Consider the following 20,310-nt stretch of genomic DNA (forward strand, 5'->3'; position numbering starts at 1 on the left):
TCTCACATCCATACATGACCACTGGAAAAACCATAGCTTTGATTACATGGACCTTTGTCAGTGAAGTAATGTCTCTGCTTTTTAATACACTGTCTAGGTTTGTCATAGCTTTCCTCCCAAGGAGCGAGCTAATTTCATAGCAGCAGTCACTGTCCACAGTGATTTTGGAGCCCAAGAAAATAAAGTCTGTCACAGTTTCAATTCTTTCCCCACCTATTATTTGCCATGAAGTGATGGGACTGGATGCCATGATGTTAGTTTTTTGAATGTTGAGCTTTAAGTCATGCTTTTCACTTTTCTCTTTCATCTTTATCAAGAGGCTCTTTAGTTCCTCTTCACTTTCTGCCTCTAGGGTGGTGTCATCTGCGTATCTGAGGTTATTGATATTTCTCCTGGCAATCTTGATTCCAGCTTGTACTTCATCCAAGCCCGACATTTTGCATGATATACTCTGCATATAAATTAAATAAGCAGGGTGTATTACAGCTTGATGTATGGTGTATAAAACCCATATTACATGGTCTGATATGCTATAGTTATTAACATGTCTTCTTATCAAGAATCTGACAGGTCCTGACCTAGATTTGCATCTTGCTCATTAATTTGATGACTTATTTTTAGAAACGGTCATCCCTAGCAGGTGTCAGTTTCCTGTATGTTCTTAGCCCAGTGTCTTGGCACTCTACAGGCTGGGAATTATTTGCCATTTCATGAGTATCACCATGGAGTGCCCTTTGATTGTGCAGTCATTCCAACTTTTGGGTTGTCCCTGTGATATTGTGATTTACAATAGGAAATATATGTTTGGCTTTCATCCCTCTTTCTGGCACAGAGCTCCTAAAAATCTTGAAATTTCATTAAGTGATGAGAGCCACAAAAATGTCTTCTGTCATGTTAATGACTTTTAGACCCCTCCTCAGCACAGGGACTAGCCGGGCACCTTGGCACTCCGCCAGCTGGGGCTTGTTTGCCATTTCATGAGTACCACCAGGGAGCGCCCTTCGGTTGTTTTAGATCTCTACCTTCTGGGTTGTTCTTGTGATACTGTGATTTACCATAAGTAACGTATATTTTGGTGGCTCAGAGGATAAAGCGTCTGCCTGCAATGCAGGAGACCCAGGTTCGATTCCTGGGTTGGGAAGATCCCCTGGAGAAGGAAATGGCAACCCACTCCAGTATTCTTGCCTGGAGAATCCCATGGACAGAAGAGCTTGGCAGGCTATAGTCCACGGGGTTGCAAAGAGTCGGACATGACTGAGCAACTTCACACACACGATGTATATTTGGTTTTCATCCCTCTGTCTGACACAGAGCTTCTAAAAATCTGGAAATTTCACTGTGATAAGGAAAACTACAAAGGTGTCTTCTGTTAATGACTTTTAGACCCACCCAAGCAAGGGGACTGGTTGCCAGGAGACCCAACCAAGTGATTAGTGTTGGAATTTTTAGTGTCCCCCACTTCCACATACCCTCTGGGGAGGGGAGAGGTGTTAGAGGTCAAATCAATTGCCAATGGCCAGTGATTAATCAGTTGTGCCTTGTAATGAAACCCCCATAAAATCCCAAAAGCTCTGAGTTCAGAAAGCTCCCAGGTTGGTGCACACGTGGAGAGGCAGGGAGAGTGCAGCCTGGGGAGGCATGGGAGCACTGAGCCCTTCCCCATGCCTTACCCTGTGTATCCACCCCCCCACCCCTTCAGCCTATTCCTGAGTTATATTCTTTTATGGTATAGTGATCTAGTATGTAAAAGGCTTCTATGAGTCCTGTGAGTCACTCTAACGAATTGGTCAAACTCAAGGAAATGATGTTAGAACTTCTGTCTATAGCTGGTTGATCAGAATCACAGAAGTCAAGTTTAAGTTGGCAGGGGAAGCAGTCCTGTAAGACGGAGCCCTCAGCCTGAGGGATCTGACACTCTCTCTAGGTAGATGGTATCTGAACTGAATTGTAGGACACCCAGCTGATGTCAGAGCATTGCTTATTGGTATTAGGAAATGCCCTAACCACCCCACAGTGGAGTTGGATACAGAATTCTTAGTTCCTTAGCTTTGAGTTTTTCTGTCAAACTATTAGTCTTATTAAAAGATCCAAACTTCCTTCAGGATACCACCTAAGCAGATTCCTAGTATTTCTTCTCCACTATTCAATGGTTCCTCTATAGGCCTTACAGTTGGTCTTCTGTATCCCTGGGTTCCATATTTATGAATTCAACCAACCCTGGATCAAAAATATTTGAGAGGGGCTTCCCCAGTGGTCCAGTGGGTAATACTTCACCTTCCAAAATGCAGAGGGTATGACTTTGATCCCTAATCAGGATGCTAAGATCCCACATGCCTTGCAGTCAAAAGACCAAAACATAAAACATAAGCAATGTTGTAACAGATTCAATAAAGACTTTAAAAATGGTCCACATCAAAAAAAAAAAAAAAAAAAAAACTATTAAGAAAATTTGGGACAAAAGTTCCAGAAAGTTCCAAAAAGTAAAACTTGAATTTTCTTCACACTGGCAACTATTTATATAGCATTCTCTTGTGTCCCAGCTGGTAAAGAATCCACCTGCAATGTAGGAGACCTGGGTTTGATCCCTGGGTTGGGAAGATCCCCTGGAGAAGGGAATGGCTACTGACTCCAGGATTCTGGCCTGGAGAATTCCATGGACTATACAGTCCATAGGGTTGCAAAGAGTTGGACATGGCTGAGCAATTTTCACTTATATTTATTAGGTATTGGAAGCAATCTAGATATGTTTTAAAGTGTACAGGAGCATGTGCATAGATTATATGCAAATGTTAATAATATACCATTTTATATAGGGAAGTTGAAAATTCACAGAATTTGTTATCCTTTAGGGATCCTGGAACCAGTCCCCTGTGGATAATAAGCACTGACTGTGTTTATATGGTGCTGGATGATCAAGAGTTAACTTAAGAGCTAGTGATGACATTATGACATTACCTATTTTTAAACCTTAGCTGGTAAGCCCCAATATATATGCATTTTCCCTGTACATTAAGCACTTGGCTAAGTGTTTCAACATCAACCAAGATATAAGATAATGCACTTTGAATTCAGTATAAACAGCATATTTAAATAGCCAAGCACCATTCAATAGTCCCAGGCACAGGTCATAGGAAATGATGTTTCTGCTTTTTTTTCCTTTAGTAGTCTCCCTACATGACAGAAACCAGGATCTATAATCACAAATACTAAGGGCTCACTTTAAAGCAAATAGCTGGTTGCAACAACTCTGATTTGAGAGAAATACCTCACCTTTACTAGCATATAGTTTGCTTTGCCTGAGGAGATTTGATTTTTTCAAGCTGATCATCTTCTTGGGTAAATCTCCTTTTCTGAAAGCATATCTTTTACCTGTGGCACTGTCAACTCCTGCCTTGTTCCTCCTACCCTTGGTTTTCTTCAATGACAAATTGAAAACATCCTACTTAAAGCACATCATTTCTTATGTCATTCCAGCTCAGTGTGGTGGAGGACAGACATGCTTTGAGAATGACTACAGTCCAAGCAGGAGCCTACCCTTTGAGCAGGGACTCCACTGACTAGGCTTCTGGATTTTTTGGCCATGGTAGGCAGATCAATGGCAACATTGCCGATTGTCCTCACTATTATGACTCTAATTTTTCCATTTTGTAAAATCCGAGAAGCTACACTTGATTCAATATCATCCTCCCTTTGAACAGAGATGTGTAAAGGTAAAAGAGAATTAAGATGAAATCAGAAATATCAAAGATTTGATAATATGATAATGTAAAAGGACAGTCATGTAAGGTAAAATGCCTTTTAAATTATTTCTTTCAACAATTCCTCTTTGTTTACAAACCAGGGAAGTATTGCCATAATTATGGGTATAGTCAGCACATTGAAGGGATATGATGTAGAGAAAAAAACCTTTTGTGAAGCAGTTTTTAGGGCCTAGAACACAGCAGTAGACAATGGCCAATGATTCTTTCAGGTTGGGTCCATGTGCAGACACCCATGGCTACCAGGTGATGGACATTGATTTATTTGAAGATAGATGATGGTACCAGATGCCTCTGCTCTGTAACACTTTGATTCTATTTTTGTTGAACTTGAGAGGTTAGTTATAGGTGTTTGGGTTTCTCGAGAGGTGTTTTCCTCTCAAGAAAACAGGCCAGATCCCTTATGAAAAATATTTGAGTAGGAGCAACCACGGAAGCTGTGTAGATAAAGTCATTCTTTACCGAATGGATGTGATGAAAGAACAAACCTGTCCCGTGTTATCACATATACCAGGAGCTCATTTGTTAGTCATGCAAACTTGGAAACATTTAGGGATTTTATCAGTGAGAAAACAGAATCTCAGAGAGATTAACTGACCTTGCTTAAGATCCCCTTGGGAGTAATTGGCAGAAGTAAGATTTGAACTATGTCTGTCTACCTTTTCATACTCATGGGTTTCTCAAGGCAAGAATGCTGAAGTGGTTTGCCGTTCCCTTTTCCAGTGGACCACGTTTTGTCAGAACTCTCCACCATGAGCTGTTCACTTTGGGTGGCCCTACATGGCATGGCTCATAGTTTCCTTGAGTTAGACAAGGCTGTGATCCAAGTGATCAGTCTGGTATAGTTGAAACTGTGGTTTTTCCAGTAGTCATGTATGGATGTGAGAGTTGAACCATAAAGAAAGCTGAGCACTTAAGAATTGATGCTTTTGAACTGTGGTGTTGGAGAAGACTCTTGAGAGTCCCTTGGACTGCAAGAAGAACAAACCAGTCAATCCTAAAGGAAATCAGTCCTAAATATTCTTTGGAAGGACTGATGATGATGCCACAGTTCCAATACTTTGGCCACCTGATGAGAAGAAATGACTCATTGGAAAAGACCCTGATGCAGGGGAAGATTGAAAGCAGGAGGAGAAGGGGATGACAGAGAATGAGGTGGTTGGATGGCATCACCAGCTCTATGAACATGAGTTTGAGTAAGTCTGGGAGATGGTGATGGACAGGGAGGCCTGGCGTGCTGCAGTCCATGGGGTTGCAAAGAGTTGGACATGACTGAGCAACTGAACTGAACTGACCTGACCTGTCTACCTAGAGCACATGCTCTGTTTGTTGAAATCTACTGTATTAGACATGTGGTGCAATAGAAGAGGAAATCAACTGAAATGCATGGCAGGACCTGGAGATGTGAATGCCAACATGGGCACATGAGAAAACTTCCTGGAAGAAAGAGAGTTATAGTAAAGGCTTGAAGGATGGGTGGGGCTTGGAGTGAAAGAGTTAAGGGCCAGGGAGAAGTGGGAAAGAGAGGTATGTTGCAGGCTTCAAAATGAGGGCATAAAAGAGGTGGAGGAAAATGGGTTGTTGAAAAATAGCAGAAAATTCAGTATGACTCAAATATGAGCTTCGAGGAATCAAAAGGAGTGTGCAACGAATGATAAGACTAAAAATGTGGGTGGAGGCTTTAATATCTCAGCCCAGTGTGTGATTACCTTCCAAGTAGCTTACACTGTAAGTGATGTGACTTCAGAGGAGGAAAAAGCAACGTTAGCATGTGCTCCTTGAGTCATTTTTGTAGTGGAAATTCTATGCTGACAGTGCCTCTCCCTGGCTCTGTCTTCCTGAGTGATCTTTGAAAACACAAACCCTGGATCTGTGTGTAGCAGAGAGCTTAGCAAGTCAGCTGGTGGATCAAGGAAAATTCTGTCATTCCTCAAACCCAGAGTTATCTGTTCCCTCAGCCAGCATTGCTGCCAGAGACCCTGGAGAAGTCTGAAAGCGTTTACCCATTCACAGGCTTATCAGGCAGAGCAGCTCAGAGGCTGTTTGTGAGAAAGACAGGATAGCAGGTCTCCAAAGAGAAGGAGGAAAATAACAGAGCAAAGAGAAAATACGTGTATGTATGTCAATGTGTATCTGTATATATGTGTGCATGTACTTGTATGTACGTGTATGTATCTGCCTACTATCCATCTTCATCTCTCTAATCTCTTCACTGAGCCTTCTCATTTAGCTAGATACCTCTTTTCAGAAAAGGAATTCTTCACCAAAAGAAAATTGACATCAGATTTAGGTGGGGAATTTCCTGACTCAAGCAGGGCTGTTTTCCAAAAACAGTATATGTAGTCTCAAATAAATTTTCAGGATTAAAGTCTGAACACATAAGCAGATGTCTATGTCAGAGTTTTTAAGAAAGGCTGAGTGAGTAGGTAAGCAGCCTGTTTGGAGACAGGTGTGATAGACAGAAGGAGTGAAGGGGTCACAGCACACAACATATACAGGTTATTGTTTTATTATCTGGTGAGAATTTAGAAGGTTCTAATTCAAGATATTCATGTGCCTGTGTGGCAGTGGGATAGTGTAGAAAGTAGATGGACTTAATAGTCAGACCTAGGTTGAAATTAATTCATTTATATAGCACATATTTATTATGCACTTGTTATATGCTAAGCCCTATGATAGAAGCTGAAGATAGATTAGAATATACGAGAAAAACACCTCCCGCGTGGAGCCTGTGTCACTGAGTCCAGTCTAATACCACTTGCCACACAACAGGCCGATGAATCGAGAGATGAGTTGCTGGGGCAAGGAACACAGTCTTTATTTGGAAAGCCGGCAGACTGAGAAGATGGTGGACTAGTGTCAGATTCAGGTTTTTTTAATACTAAAGTGGGAAGAGGGTACGCGGTTGGTTGGTGTAAACTTTTTGGTGTTGGAATCCTTTGTTCTTACAGCGTCCACACAGGTCAGGAAACAATGTTCCTGTAAACCTCCAACAAGACAAATGTTCTTCTCTGTCTGTCCTGCAACTTTTTATCTCCATATGAATGGAAAAGTATTCACCCTTAAAGGTCAGAGCCTTGAACATGGGCTATCCTGTACAGTTCAAGCTATAGGCAGCATTCTTTTAGGGATTAACTTGTAGCCAAAGCAATAGAATACAAAGGTTAGGGTAAAAGAAACTAACATGGAGTCATATTTGTTCTTCCCTGTTACCCTTGCATTCCCTTCTGATCTATAGATTCTCTGTCATCTACTCAACACCATTCATGGAAAATCTCCTCCCAACATTATCATAGGAGTTGGCATACTATGGATCTGCAGTCCAAATCTGCTCTGACAGCCATTTTGGTACAGCTCAAGAGCTAAGGATTTTTTGTTTGTAAATGGTTGGGAAAAAAATCACAAGAAGAGAAATATTTTGTGATGTGAAGATTACACGAAATTCAATCTTCATCATCTATGAGCAAAGTTTTATTCGAATACAGCATTGCACATTTGCTTGTATCTGTGGCTACTGTCACCCTCCAATGGCAGAGTCAAGTAGCTGTGTCAGAGACTGTAAGACCCATCAGTTCAGTTCAGTCGCTCAGTCATGTCCGACTCTTTGCGACCCCATGAATTGCAGCATGCCAGGCCTCCCTGTCCATCACCAACTCCTGGAGTTCACTCAAACTCACATCCATCGAGTCAGTGATGCCATCTAGCCATCTCATCCTCTGTCGTCCCCTTGTCCTCCTGCCCCCAATCCCTCCCAGCATCAGAGTCTTTTCCAATGAGTCAACTCTTCACATGAGGTGGCCAAAGTACTGGAGTTTCAGCTTTAGCATCAGTCCTTCCAAAGAACACCCAGGACTGATCTCCTTTAGAATGGACTGGTTGGATCTCCTTGCAGTCCAAGGGACTCTCAAAGAGTCTTCTCCAACACCACAGTTCAAAAGCATCAATTCTTCAGCACTCAGCTTTCTTCACAGTCCAACTCTCACATCCATACATGACCACTGGAAAATACATGACCATAGCCTTGACTAGACGGACCCTTGTTGGCAAAGTAATGTCTCTGCTTTTCAATATGCCATCTAGGTTGATCATAACTTTCCTTTCAAGGAGTAAGTGTCTTTTAATTTTATGGCTGCAATCACCATCTGCAGTGATTTTGGAGCCCCCCAAAATAAAGTCTGCCACTGTTTGCACTGTTTCCCCATCTATTTCCCATGAAGTGATGGGACCAGATGCCATGATCTTCGTTTTCTGAATGTTGAGCTTTAAGCCAACTTTTTCAGTCTCCTCTTTCACTTTCATCAAGAGGCTCTTTAGTTCCTCTTCACTTTCTGCCATAAGGGTGGTGTCATCTGCATATTTGAGGTTATTGATATTTCTCCCAGCAATCTTGATTCCAACTTGTGCTCTTCCAGCCCAGCGTTTCTCATGATGTACTCTGCATAGAAGTTAAATAAACAGGGTGACAACATACAGCCTTGAAGTACTCCTTTTACTGTTTGGAACCAGTCTGTTGTTCAATGTCCAGTTCCAACTGTTGCTTCCTGACCTGCATACAGATTTCTCAAGAGGCAGATCAGGTGGTCTGGTATTCCCATCTCTTTCAGAATTTTCCACAGTTTATTGCAATCCACACAGTCAAAGGCTTTGGCATAGTCAATAAAGCAGAAGTAGATGTTTTTCTGGAACTCTCTTGCTTTTTCGATGATCCAGCAGATGTTGGCAATTTGATCTCTGGTTCCTCTGCCTTTTCTAAAACCAGCTTGAACATCTGGAAGTTCACGGTTCACGTATTGCTGAGAGTCTGAAATATCGACCATCTGGCCTTCTGCAGACCCCTGCTCTAAAGTCTCTGCCCTTCCTCACAACACATTCTCCTCCCAGTTCACTCTCCTCCGGCTCCTATCTTTGTCTGTCCCCTGTGACTGCCCTTGTCAAGGAAAACAATATTTTTCATGTTGCCAGATCCAGAGATTTCCTGTTACTTTTCAACCACATTGCATGCAGGTGGCAGCTCTCTTCTCATAACCCCTTTCCTCCTGGCTTCCATGAGCTGCATTCTCATTTCTCTTCACCTTACTGTCCACTGTGCCACCGCCCAGTCTAAGTAAAGCTGAAGGTCTAGAAGCACCCATGGTACTTAGCCTGTGCTTGTCTCCCATAAGGCATTCTGATGTTGTAAGCTCCCTCATGAGATTATGCCTCCATCTGCCCTCGGCCACCTTTGGGCTTACTCCCTACAAGCTCTGGCATTGCCTGGCTGTCAGTTGCATGGAAAGAGAAACTGTGGTGCATTTGAGGCTCACTGGGTCCCGTGGTTGGGGACCACAACTGCATCTCCGTTCCCTGTTCTCCTGGGGGCTCTATGGTCTAGAGGAGAGCTGTAGAGCAGAAAGCCAGGAGGCCGTCCTGCAGCAACATAGCTTTCCATAATGTGCTTTGCCCCATGTCTACTTGGCGAGAGAACGGCATCGCACAAGGAGGACATTGTGTTAGGTCACATGTGATTTTTCCTAGACAGAGTAAACTAGGATAGTAGAAGCATGAAAACTTTCAGCAGAAAAGAAAAAGACATTCAACTGTCTGAAGCACAGACAGAAGCTTTTTCAGCCCTATGTCAAGGAAATGAGGCATGAGCCTCTGTACAGGAGCACCCCTCCCTGGGGACTTCCCAGGGGGCGCTAGCGGTAAAGAACCCGCCTGCCGATGCAACAGTTGTAAGAGACGCGGGGTTTGATCACTGGGTCAGTAAGATCCCCTGGAGGAGGACATAGTAACCCCTCCAGTACCCTTGCCTGGAAAATCCCACGGACAGAGGAGCCTGGTGGGCTACAGTCCATGGGGTCGTGAAGAGTCAGACACGACTGAAGCGACCTAGCACCCACGAATCCCTCCTCAGGCAGGGCTCCCTCGGTCTTGGGCAGATGGCACTTCCTTCTGTTTAGTTCCACCTGTGTATCTCAGGCTTACAAGTAGCATTCCCACTTTGAGGGCGAAGGATGTTTCAGTATCACCTGGGCCATTCTCTATCCCTGCTGAGCTGTGGGTGTGGGTTCTTCAAGTTATGTCCTGAGATTCCAACTGTCATTATCAATAGTGCTCAGCTTACAGTTAGGTAAGTCTTGAGTAGTTTGCCCTAAAACCACAGGCATATTGGATTACTTACCACTTGAAATAGTTAGGGAGTTCTAGAACCTCTGAACCTGATGACCTTGGCTTGATGGAAAGCAGTGCTTTTATTGCAGAACTGAGAAGACCCCAAATCCCTGTGTCCCACCAGCACCTCTGAGGTCGAGGACCAAGAGCTGATTTTTAACCGCAGCCCCGTTCCCCCGCCCCCTGAACCTTGCCCCCCGGATTCTCTCAGGTGAGCAGCAGCCTGACCTCTGTTTGCCTGCAGACGTCCTGGCTTCTGTTCTCAAGCCAGAGCCCTGGGGATTGGCCAGCGGCTTTGTCCTTTATTCAGTTGCCTTCTGTGGGAACAACCAGGTCATTCTGAGCTTTACTGTTTTCTTGTTTGGTTTGGTTATTTCATTTAGGAGGGTTTCCTGGGTTAATAGCTGCTTCATCTCCTTCTCCCATTTTTGAGAGCGGGTCCTCCTTCTCCCTACACGGCACCTGTGAAAGACAGGTGCTGTCACAGCATCACCAAATATGGCAAAAGAGCTATGGCCTCTTGGAATCTGACATATGATGACTGTTTCAACTTCCTATTCTATTATGCATGGAATTGAAGATTCTCCGTGAAATCATGTTACTCTGAAAACAAGTCCAGTGGACTTTGGCCACCCACAGCACGTGTGGTAATAAAGTGGTGCAGTGTGGGGAGGACTAATACTTGGGGCTTGAGGGAGAAAGGCAAGAAGATAGTGGCATCATTTCAAAGCCTAGAGGCTTATCTCAAGTTATGATTTCAAGTGAGCTGCTTATTCTAGAAGAATCCTTAGAGGATCATGTAAAAATTTTAATGTGTTTAAAAGTATATGTTGAGTTCTCCCCAAAGAGCAATTTCGTTAATTGCTGGTATTACTACAAGCTGGAATTGTAATCCTTTTCTTATATTACAGAACATGCTTCAACCAAAGTATCTTCCTTATATGCTCTCATATTAAAAACAATAAACCAGAAATATCTTCAAGGATGCTGTTGACGTAATTCTTTTCAGATATCATGGGGTTTCCAAATGAGACCTGTTTATAACAATGTCATCATTCAGTTTCCCAGAACTTTCACTTATTCTGTTTTGAAATAGTCAAATATTCATTAGTAATTCCTCATACTGGAGGGACAATGTTGTTCCAAATGGGGCTACCTGGAATGGGGAAATGACAATTGTCCTGATATTGTATGATGGAACTAAGACCATAGTGGTCGTCTCAGTTAGGCTGAAATACAGACACCACGCTACACCATTATCACCTGTGTTCTCAAGTTGGGAGCATGTGGTTCCTGGTTTCTGTCTTTTTCTTGTTCCTGATAACTTCCTCAACATTTTCAAGGACCCCAAAATCCATCTGTTGCTCCTGTTACCTCAAGAACAGTTAAAAGGTTTTAATATGATCTCAGGATCACGTGTCACCTTCTCAGTGAAGCCTTTCCAACCCTCCCTGTCCATTCTCTGCCTCCTTGCTTGAGGCTATTATGTCCTTCTTCACATCACCCCAACATTTTGTAAACATGACATAGTAATTAACAAGTATTTACATGCTTGCCTTTCTTCTTTTCTAAGAAGGACTGGACAGTATGTTTCTTTTTTTTTTTTTAATTATGTATGTATGGCTGGGTCTTCCTTCCTATGCTGGGGCTTTCTCTAGTTGTAGGGCACAGGCTTCTTATCACAGTGGTTTTCCTTGTTACGGAGCACAAGCTCTAGAGCGTGTGGGCTCAGCAGCTGTGGCTCACAGGCTCTAGAGCGTGTGGGCTCAGCAGCTGTGGCTCACAGGCTCTAGCTGTGGCGAGTATGTGGGCTCAGGCTTAGCTGTGGACTCAGTAGCTTGGCTGTGTGAGTAGCTGTGGTGGGGGCTTCAGGCTAGCTGTGGCTCAGCAGCTGCTTTAGAGTGTGGACTCAGTAGCTTGGCTCACAGGTCTAGAGTGTGTGGCCTCAGTAGCTGTGGCTCACAGGTCTGGAGTGTGTGGGCTCAGCAGCTGTGGCTCACAGGCTCTAGAGCGTGTGGGCTCAGCAGCTGTGGCTCACAAGCTCTAGAGTATGTGGGGCTTCAGTAGCTGTGGCTCACAGGCTTTAGAGTGTGGACTCAGTAGCCGAGGCTCACAGGTCTGGAGTGTGTGGCCTCAGTAGCTGTGGTGTATGGGCTTAGTTGCTCTCAGCATGTGGAATCATCTCGGACGAGGGAGTGAACCTGTGTCCCCTGCATTGGCAGATGAATTCTTAACCCTTAGACCACCAGGGTCTACGCTTACTCCTTGGAAGAAAAGTTATGACCAACATAGATAGCATATTGAAAAGCAGAGACATTACTTTGCCAACAAAGGTCCGTCTAGTCAAGGCTGTGGTTTTTCTAGTGGTCATGTATGGATGTAAGGGTTGGTCTGTGAAGAGAGCTGAGTGACGAAGAATTGATGCTTTTGAACTGTGGTGTTGGAGAAGACTCCTGAGAGTCCCTTGGACTGCAAGGAGATCCAACCAGTCATTTCTGAAGGAGGTCAGCCCTGGGTGTGCTGTGGAAGGAATGATGCTAAAGCTGAAACTCCAGTACTTTGGCCACCTCATGCGAAGAGTTGACTCATTGGAAAAGACTCTGATGCTGGGAGGGATTGGGGGCAAGAGGAGAAGGGGACGACAGAAGATGAGATGGGTGGATGGCATCATCGACTCGATGGATGTGAGTTTGAGTGAACTCCAGGAGCTGGTGATGGACAGGGAAGCCTGGCGTGCTGCAATTCATGGGGTCACAAAGAGTCGGACACGACTGAGCTACTGAACTGAACTGAGACCACCAGGGAAGTCTTGCACTGAATGTTTCTCAAAGGCAGGGGTTGCATTCACCAAATTTAGTCTTCTTAGTGCCTAGAATAATATCCAACACACAGTGTGCGTGCTGTGTGCCCAGTTGTGTCTGAGTCTTTGTGATCCCATGACTGTAGCCCACCAGGCTCCCTTGTCCATGGAATTTTCCAGGCAAGAATATCAGAGTGGGTTGCCATTTCCTTCTCCCCAACATGCAGAAGGCACTCTGAAAACAGAAAGTATATGCTGATTAAATAATTAAAGTAATTTTATCAACTGACACATATTTACTGAAATGCTCTATTTTCTGCACTGTGCTGGTGCTATTAGGGCTATAAAAGGGTCCGTTATTTCTCTACTCTTGGGACTTTACGATTTAACCTGAAAGAGAAGGCTGGCAGACTTGAACCAATTAGACATTGTTTGCCAAAGAGTGTGCTGCAGAACACTAGCTGTGGGAGAGCTACATCAAAAAGGACTCTGTGGTCAATTAAGTTTGAAATGTTGCAGATTATATCCTCCTTCAGAGATTTCAATGTACTTATGCACCCTAAAGGCTCTGAGAAATATTCTGATAAAGAAGCCTGTGTAAATATTAAATTGCATGTGACCAGGAGCCTTTTTTATGTGGGTGACACCTATCAACATTCTGTGCTTCCTCAGAATACTCTGATTTGAAGAACAGAGGTAAGTGTTAAGCCGAGTTAAACCACAGCAATGAGCAAAGTAGTGCAAAGAAAGGGACATTATCATTATGGGTTTTGATAGGAAAAGATAGATCCTAGCACCAGTCTAGCTTTGGGGAATTGAATTAAGCAAGGTTTTATAACCTAAGTTCCTTTTTTAAAGAAATGTAATTAATTTTTGTTGAAGTACAGTTGACTTACTCGGTGGTGTCAGTTTCTGCGGTACAGCGAAGTGAATCAGCCACACATACACATACATCCTCTCTTCTTAGGAGATCCTTCCCATTGAGGTCAGCACAGAGCACACAACAGTCTCCTGTGCTATGGTGGGTCCTCATCAGCTTAGATAACTAGTTCATACATGGTAGTGTATACAGGTCAGTGCCAGTCTCCCAGTTCAGCCCCATCCCTACCTTTCCCCCTTGGTATCCATACATTTGTTCTCTATGTCTGTGTTTCTATTTCTGCTTTGCAAATAAGATCACCTCTAACATTTTTCTTGGAGAAGGAAATGGCAACCCACTCCAGTGTTCTTGCCTGGAGAATCCCAGGGACAGGGGAGCCTGGTGGGCTGCCGTCTATGGGATCACACAGAGTCAGACACGGCTGAAGCGACTTAGCAGCAGCAGCAGCAGCAGCAGCATACACCATTTTTCTAGATCCCACATGTATGTATTAATGTGTGATGTTTGCTCCTCTCTTTCTGATTTACTTCACTCTGTATGACAGTCTGGAGGTCCACCCACATCTCTGTAAACGACACCAGTTTGTTCCTTTTTACGGCTATCATCTAGGTTCTTCTATGTTTCTCTTCCACATTGTGAAAATAGTTGCGCTCACCCTTCCCTGGGCAGTTAGACGGCTCCTCCCGCTGGTGGTTGTGGAGGCCTGTCACACAGCGTGCTGTTTCCGTCATTTCAGTGCAGCTCTGGGAGTTAATCACTGTAATCTCTTTCACAAATCAGAGACCTTTGGATAGAAAGTGAATGTGACCTCCCTGTAGTCACACAGCTAGTAAGTAGCAGAGCCAGGACCCATAATCAGGTTTGATTCCAAAATTCTGTAATTAACCATTAGTTATGCATTCTGCTGCATTCCCCCAAAGACTGGGGCCTTCCCTGAGAAAGAGGAACATGAAAATATTTAGAGGCCTCTGATAGTTCCTTCTTTTGCCTAAGTGAGTTTGATAGTAGGTTTTATATGTCAACTTGACTGGGCCACGGCACCTAGGTCATGCTTCTGTGAGGGTTTTTTCAGATGAGATTAATATTTAAATTGGTGAACTTTGAGTAAAGCAGATCGCCCTCTATAATGTATATAGATCTCATCTGATCAATTAAAGGCATGAAGAGAAGAGAAAACTGAGCTCCCTCAAGCGATTAGAAATTCTGCCAGCAGATGGCCTTAAGACTTGAATATCAGTTCTTCCTGAGATTCCAGCTTGCCAATCCAACTTGTGGATTTTGGACTTAGCTCTTTCATAACTGCATGAACCAGTTCCTTAAAATAAATCACACACACACACACACACACACACACACACACAATTTATCAGTCCTGTTTCTTGGCAGAAACATAAAACAGAGAGGAAAGGAAACCATACAAACATCCTCTCAAGTTGCAGTTTCAAGCCACGGAGTTCCTAACCCAAGGGAGAGGGCAGACATTGTTTCCGTAAGTGGATAGTTCGGCAGCAAATGTAGCTGTGGAGGCCAGGACTCACCATCCTATGCTCTGGGCCACTCTGCGGACAATACAGCAATCAGAGCATAACTATTGCTCTGCACAGAGCTCTCCAGGCCTTGAACTTCAAATGGAGTAATGCATCTTCCTTGAAATTCTGTTTTCTTTTATGAAAGGCATGTTTCCATAGAATTTCTTGTCTCACTCGTAGTGAAACTTCAAGCCTGTCAGGAACACCATTCACCATCTTTCTGCGTTAAGGTTAGCTCTGCTGATTCTAACCCTGTGACTCTGGAGAAGTTTGAGCACCCTTTGTCTCTGTTTCATCGTCTGTAAAATGAATACACTAACAAGATCTACTCCCAGAGGGTTTTGTGAAGTTTAGGTAAAATAGTACATAAAGGTGCCCTCAAATTACTACAAGGTAATCATTCAAATGTTAGTGATTGTGATAATAATTATTAGATCTTAACAAGAATTGGCTTTTCAGCCATGTTAGGTAGTCTATTAATGCTCCTTAATTTACTGACCCCACACCCTCCTTAATAAAATTTTCTGTTCAAGCATCACTCTATAGCAATGTACACGTCTTCGGCTACTCTCAGTACTTTAGTTGCTGGACATTTACAATTACACAGATTCTATTCCCTGCTCTCAAGAAGCTTGAAGCCTTTATTAAACCAGTAAAGTTCAACTGCTAAGATTCCTTAGTTTCTAAGGAGTTTAGCAGTACATTTCTAAGGCTCTTACTTTCATAAAGATCTACATTACTGCTCAGGCCCAAAGTTGAGGCATTTACCTTGATTATTCCCATTTCTTTACCCTTTATATCTAATCCAGTAGCAAAATCTCATTACTACCATCTCATCACTTGTATGTGTTCTGAATCTATCCCCTTCATATCATCACTGTTCACACTTGTGGAATTCAAGCCGCAGTAAGAATTTTGTTTTCTTTGCCCAACTTGATTGAAAAGGGAATGTGTAAAACAAAGAATCCTTCACTGAAAGAAAATTCTGGGGCAATTTTGTTTATACAGTTGAGGTGCTGTTCATGAAAGACTTTACTTTGATCTGATAAGAAAGCAGAACTAAACGGAAGTTCTGAGTATCCAATTATTCAGGTTGAAAGTGGGTCCCAATAAGACTAGATTTATCTGTTTTTCTTCTTGTCCCAAATGGTAGATTTCCTCTTTTAAGATTTTCTTTCATCTCTCATAAATCAAGTTTTATTGTCAAATTCTTTTTATCTGAGTTTGCCTTTAAGCATTTGCATTGTAACCTTTGATCTCTTCTTGAGAAGAGTAGGTGGAATCATAAAACATAGAAAAGGTGTTGATTCCTAAACTATTGCTCTTCTTTTTCTATGTTGCAAATGACATTGATGTAATTTCCCTCCACTTTTTGCTTCCTTTCTTCTTCCAAACATATGTTATCTCCAGAAGTTTCTGAGTGGAGGGAAACTAGTTCAGTCTCTGTTTTTTTTTTTTTTTTTCCCAGCATCCATCAGTTTTAGAATAAAGAATTATGATATTTCTGATTCAAAAATCAATGTGACTTATTTTTCTTACACATCCTAGCCTATTTCCCTGCCATTAGTCACCTCAATTACACTATTAACACCTAACAGTGTCTTTGCTTCATTTGTTTTCCATCATTACCCAAGTTTTCACCCAGTTTGATATAAAAATATCAGAGTGGTTTTTTTTTTTTTTTGACTGTGGCTTGTGACATGTGAGATCTTAGTTCCTGACCAGGGATTGAACCTGGGCCATGGCAGTGAAAGCACTGAGTCCTAACCACTGGACCACTGGGAATTCCCGGAGTGGCGTTTTTAAAACTTAGATAATGCCAACTCCAGCTGAAAACTCTTGAGTCTCCCCACCAGGCCCACCAGGTTTCTGTTCCTCCTATCCCTTTGACTCAGTCAGGAGACTCCAGCCACACTGGTCTCTAAATACTTGGACTATCTGGAGCCTGTATGACGTTAGGGCTTTGAACCTTAGTTTGTTTATATCTGCTTCCTTCCCATCATTCATGGCCCATCTCATATATCATCTCTTCAGAGAGGCCTTCCCTGACCACCTACCCCAAGTGCGTCCACCTCAGTGTTCCCTATCACCTTGCCCTATTTGTCTCCATCAAGACATTTACTTCAATCTGAAATCAATGAATTTATTTATTTGATTTTATGGTATGTTGTTTCTTGTTTCCCAGTATGATCATAAACTTCTGAGGACCATGAGCTTGTCTGGTTTGCCAGTGTATCCCAAGCACCTAGAATAGTCCCTAGAACATAGTAGGTGTTCAATAAATATTTGTTCAATGAATAACTAGTTACCTCGACATGTTTCCTAATTATATTCTGATCTTGGACACATGTGTGCCTCTTAATTGGTGGTTTAATTCTAATTATGGGTTCATTTGAATATATCAAAACAAATAATGCCAGCTATTGCTTGGGTAGTCTTATTTTCATGGAATAGGTTGAATTAATCTGTAGTCTGTGCAGCCATAATATATTAGGATGTATATTGATGAATAACTTCCAGCAGCATCATTTCTTGGACATCAGGGGAAATGCAGTAAAGATGGCAGAGACCGCAGGGATATCATTGGCTAAAAGCCCATAGATGTGTGCTGTGCTAAGTTGCTTCAGTTGTGTCTGACTCTTTGCAACCCTATGGACTGTAGCTCACCAGGCTCCTCTGTCCATGGGATTCTCCAGGGAAGAGTACTGGAGTGGGTTGCCATGCCCTCCTCCAGGGGATCTTCTCGATCTAGGGATCGAACCCAAGTCTCTTCTCTTGCATTTGCAGATGGGTTATTTACTCTTAATACCATCTGGGAAGCCCTGAAAAAAAAATGCCACACTGCAGAGGAAATGGGCAGTACACATGGGACGAGCAAAGCCCCCACTACTAAATCCAGGCTCAAGAACCAGGTACAGACAGGGTTTGAACCCATGACCTTCAGTTTAAGAGACCAGTGCTTTACTACCTGGCCACAGATGCGTAAGTACCTGAAAATCAGGGAAGAGTATTTACTACCCTTTTAGCCCCCACCCCTTTCACCACTCACATCAAAAGTCTTCCTTAAACATTCTTTAGCACAATCTCTCCCTCAGGCTGTGGACCTTTCCACAGTTGAGGAGAACAAAGGAAATAAGTGACAGATTTTATCTAGTGGCTCTCCCAATGTAGCTGGAATTTAATTTCAATAAAGCAGATGACTTCTTAGGGAGGGTGAGCTGAGCTATTAATTCATGGGAAGGAAAAGAGGAGGTTAAATGTGGGGCTATCAATCTGAGCAATGTCCTTGCAAGACAGATGATACCATCTTTCCTTTTCAATAGCCTTTCTGGCATCTAATTTGCATGAGTTGTGAGATAATGCTCAGCTCTGTCTCATTTGCAAATCTGGAAACAGAGGGGACTGATGCTGGGGCCTCCAACAGTAAATCCAGAAAGTATCCGCAAGGTTAACTCTTCCCATTTAGAGACAGAAATGATGTGCTGGTCATTTCCTGGATGAAAAAGAAGGACCTGCAAAATTATGGGGATAAATACTTAAGTAAATACTATTACAGCCCCTGAAATAAAAGCGTCAAAAGAAGAAATTTACTGTCTCCAAATTGAGGGTATCTGCAGAATGTCACACCTTACTGAATGAATAAAATTCTTATCATGCAAAAGAGCAATCAGCAAGGTTGACAGTCAGGGCTTCATGATATTTTTGGAATAGCTATCAAAAAGGTTTTTGGATTTTTTGTTTTGTATTTCCAGTTCCTTATTTGAACTGCTAGATCCGTGGCATTCATTGCTTCAAATGAAAAAAAAAGCCAAGAAAAACTGGAATTTTTTTTACAAAAGAATATAAGAATGTAAGATGAATAAGAAGCAAAAATCAGGCCAGCAGAGCAGATAGGGACTGCATAGGTTGGGAGTTGGAAAAAGTATGAGGAGAAGCATGCAACATAGGCTTAGGTAATACAGGTCTCTTTAAAAATGGGTGGGAGGATATCCCCACCTTGATTTACCCCCCTCAAGATAATTTAGGCCGAAGAGAGCACTAAAAAATAGCAGGTATATCTGAAGACTCTGCATGCTGCTTCCAGAATAGAATCTCAGGTAACAAGATTGTACCAAAGGGAAAAAGGTGGAAGGCTGTTCAGATATTTATACCCATGTCTTGCAAGGATGAGGCATATCTCTAAAACATTTTAGCCCATCCACATATCTTAAGTACTTTAGATTTTCCCAAAGAGAGTTCCATATCTAGAGTTCATTGCGTTATTTAACATGCTACACATTTCAGTAATGAAAACCATTTTGGCTATTTTCTATGCTAATTAGCCAATCTTCAAGTGTTGACTAAGATATGAATAGAAAAGTGCTGTTGGTTATTGCCTGCAGACTGAGGCTCTTCTGCCATAATGCCAGCTGTCCACCCTCATTGACACACGGGTTTTTCTGTGCTTTTTTTTTTTTTTTTTATCATGGTAGGGATGTATTAGCAGAGAGCAAGGGAAAAATAGGTGCCTCTTCATGGCTTTTGAATTTCTTAAGTTTAGTATCTAAGAGTCATATTCAGATTATTAAGAAAAAGTGTTACAAATATCAATTTTTTCCCTCAGTATAGAAAAAATTATGCAGGTCTGGGAGAGGGAGACAGAAGGGAGAGGAAGTGATGAGAGGAAGCGCGTGTTAGGGCTGGAGTCAAGGGAGCCCATGGAAGGGACTTTGAGTCAGTGTCCTCATACTTCTCAGACTCGACTTGAGCAAGGAGTGACCAGAGCCAGTCAGTGGTGCGGGTGATCATCCAGTCTCCCTGCTCGTGACCGGGGTGCATCACCTGTGCCCAGGGCCTCGGTTAGATTTCTTTATGGCTAGTGACATCTCCCTACCAGTCTTCAGTGCAAGGTCTACTGAGGATCCGGAGGAAAACACTTTTTGCACTTGGAGACTGCTCTGTTCCTGCCCAACATATCTGATGTGAACAACTTATGGCTTACCTCCATCTCGTAAGATCCTAAATAAGTCATAAGCCCAAGAGGAAAGCGGGATGCGACCCCCGAGGAAGAAGGTAGAGAGCCCTGTACCTGTCATGGCAGTAATGGTGAGAAAGGCTGTGTTTCTACACCTGTGTAGGGTGAAGTGGAAACAGCTAGTGATCCCCTCAGAAGCAAGTAAGTGGTAAATTATCCTCATCCTGACCTAGATT

This window comes from Bos mutus, chromosome 19 (genome assembly GCF_027580195.1).
Source record: "Bos mutus isolate GX-2022 chromosome 19, NWIPB_WYAK_1.1, whole genome shotgun sequence".
Classification (NCBI taxonomy): domain Eukaryota; kingdom Metazoa; phylum Chordata; class Mammalia; order Artiodactyla; family Bovidae; genus Bos; species Bos mutus.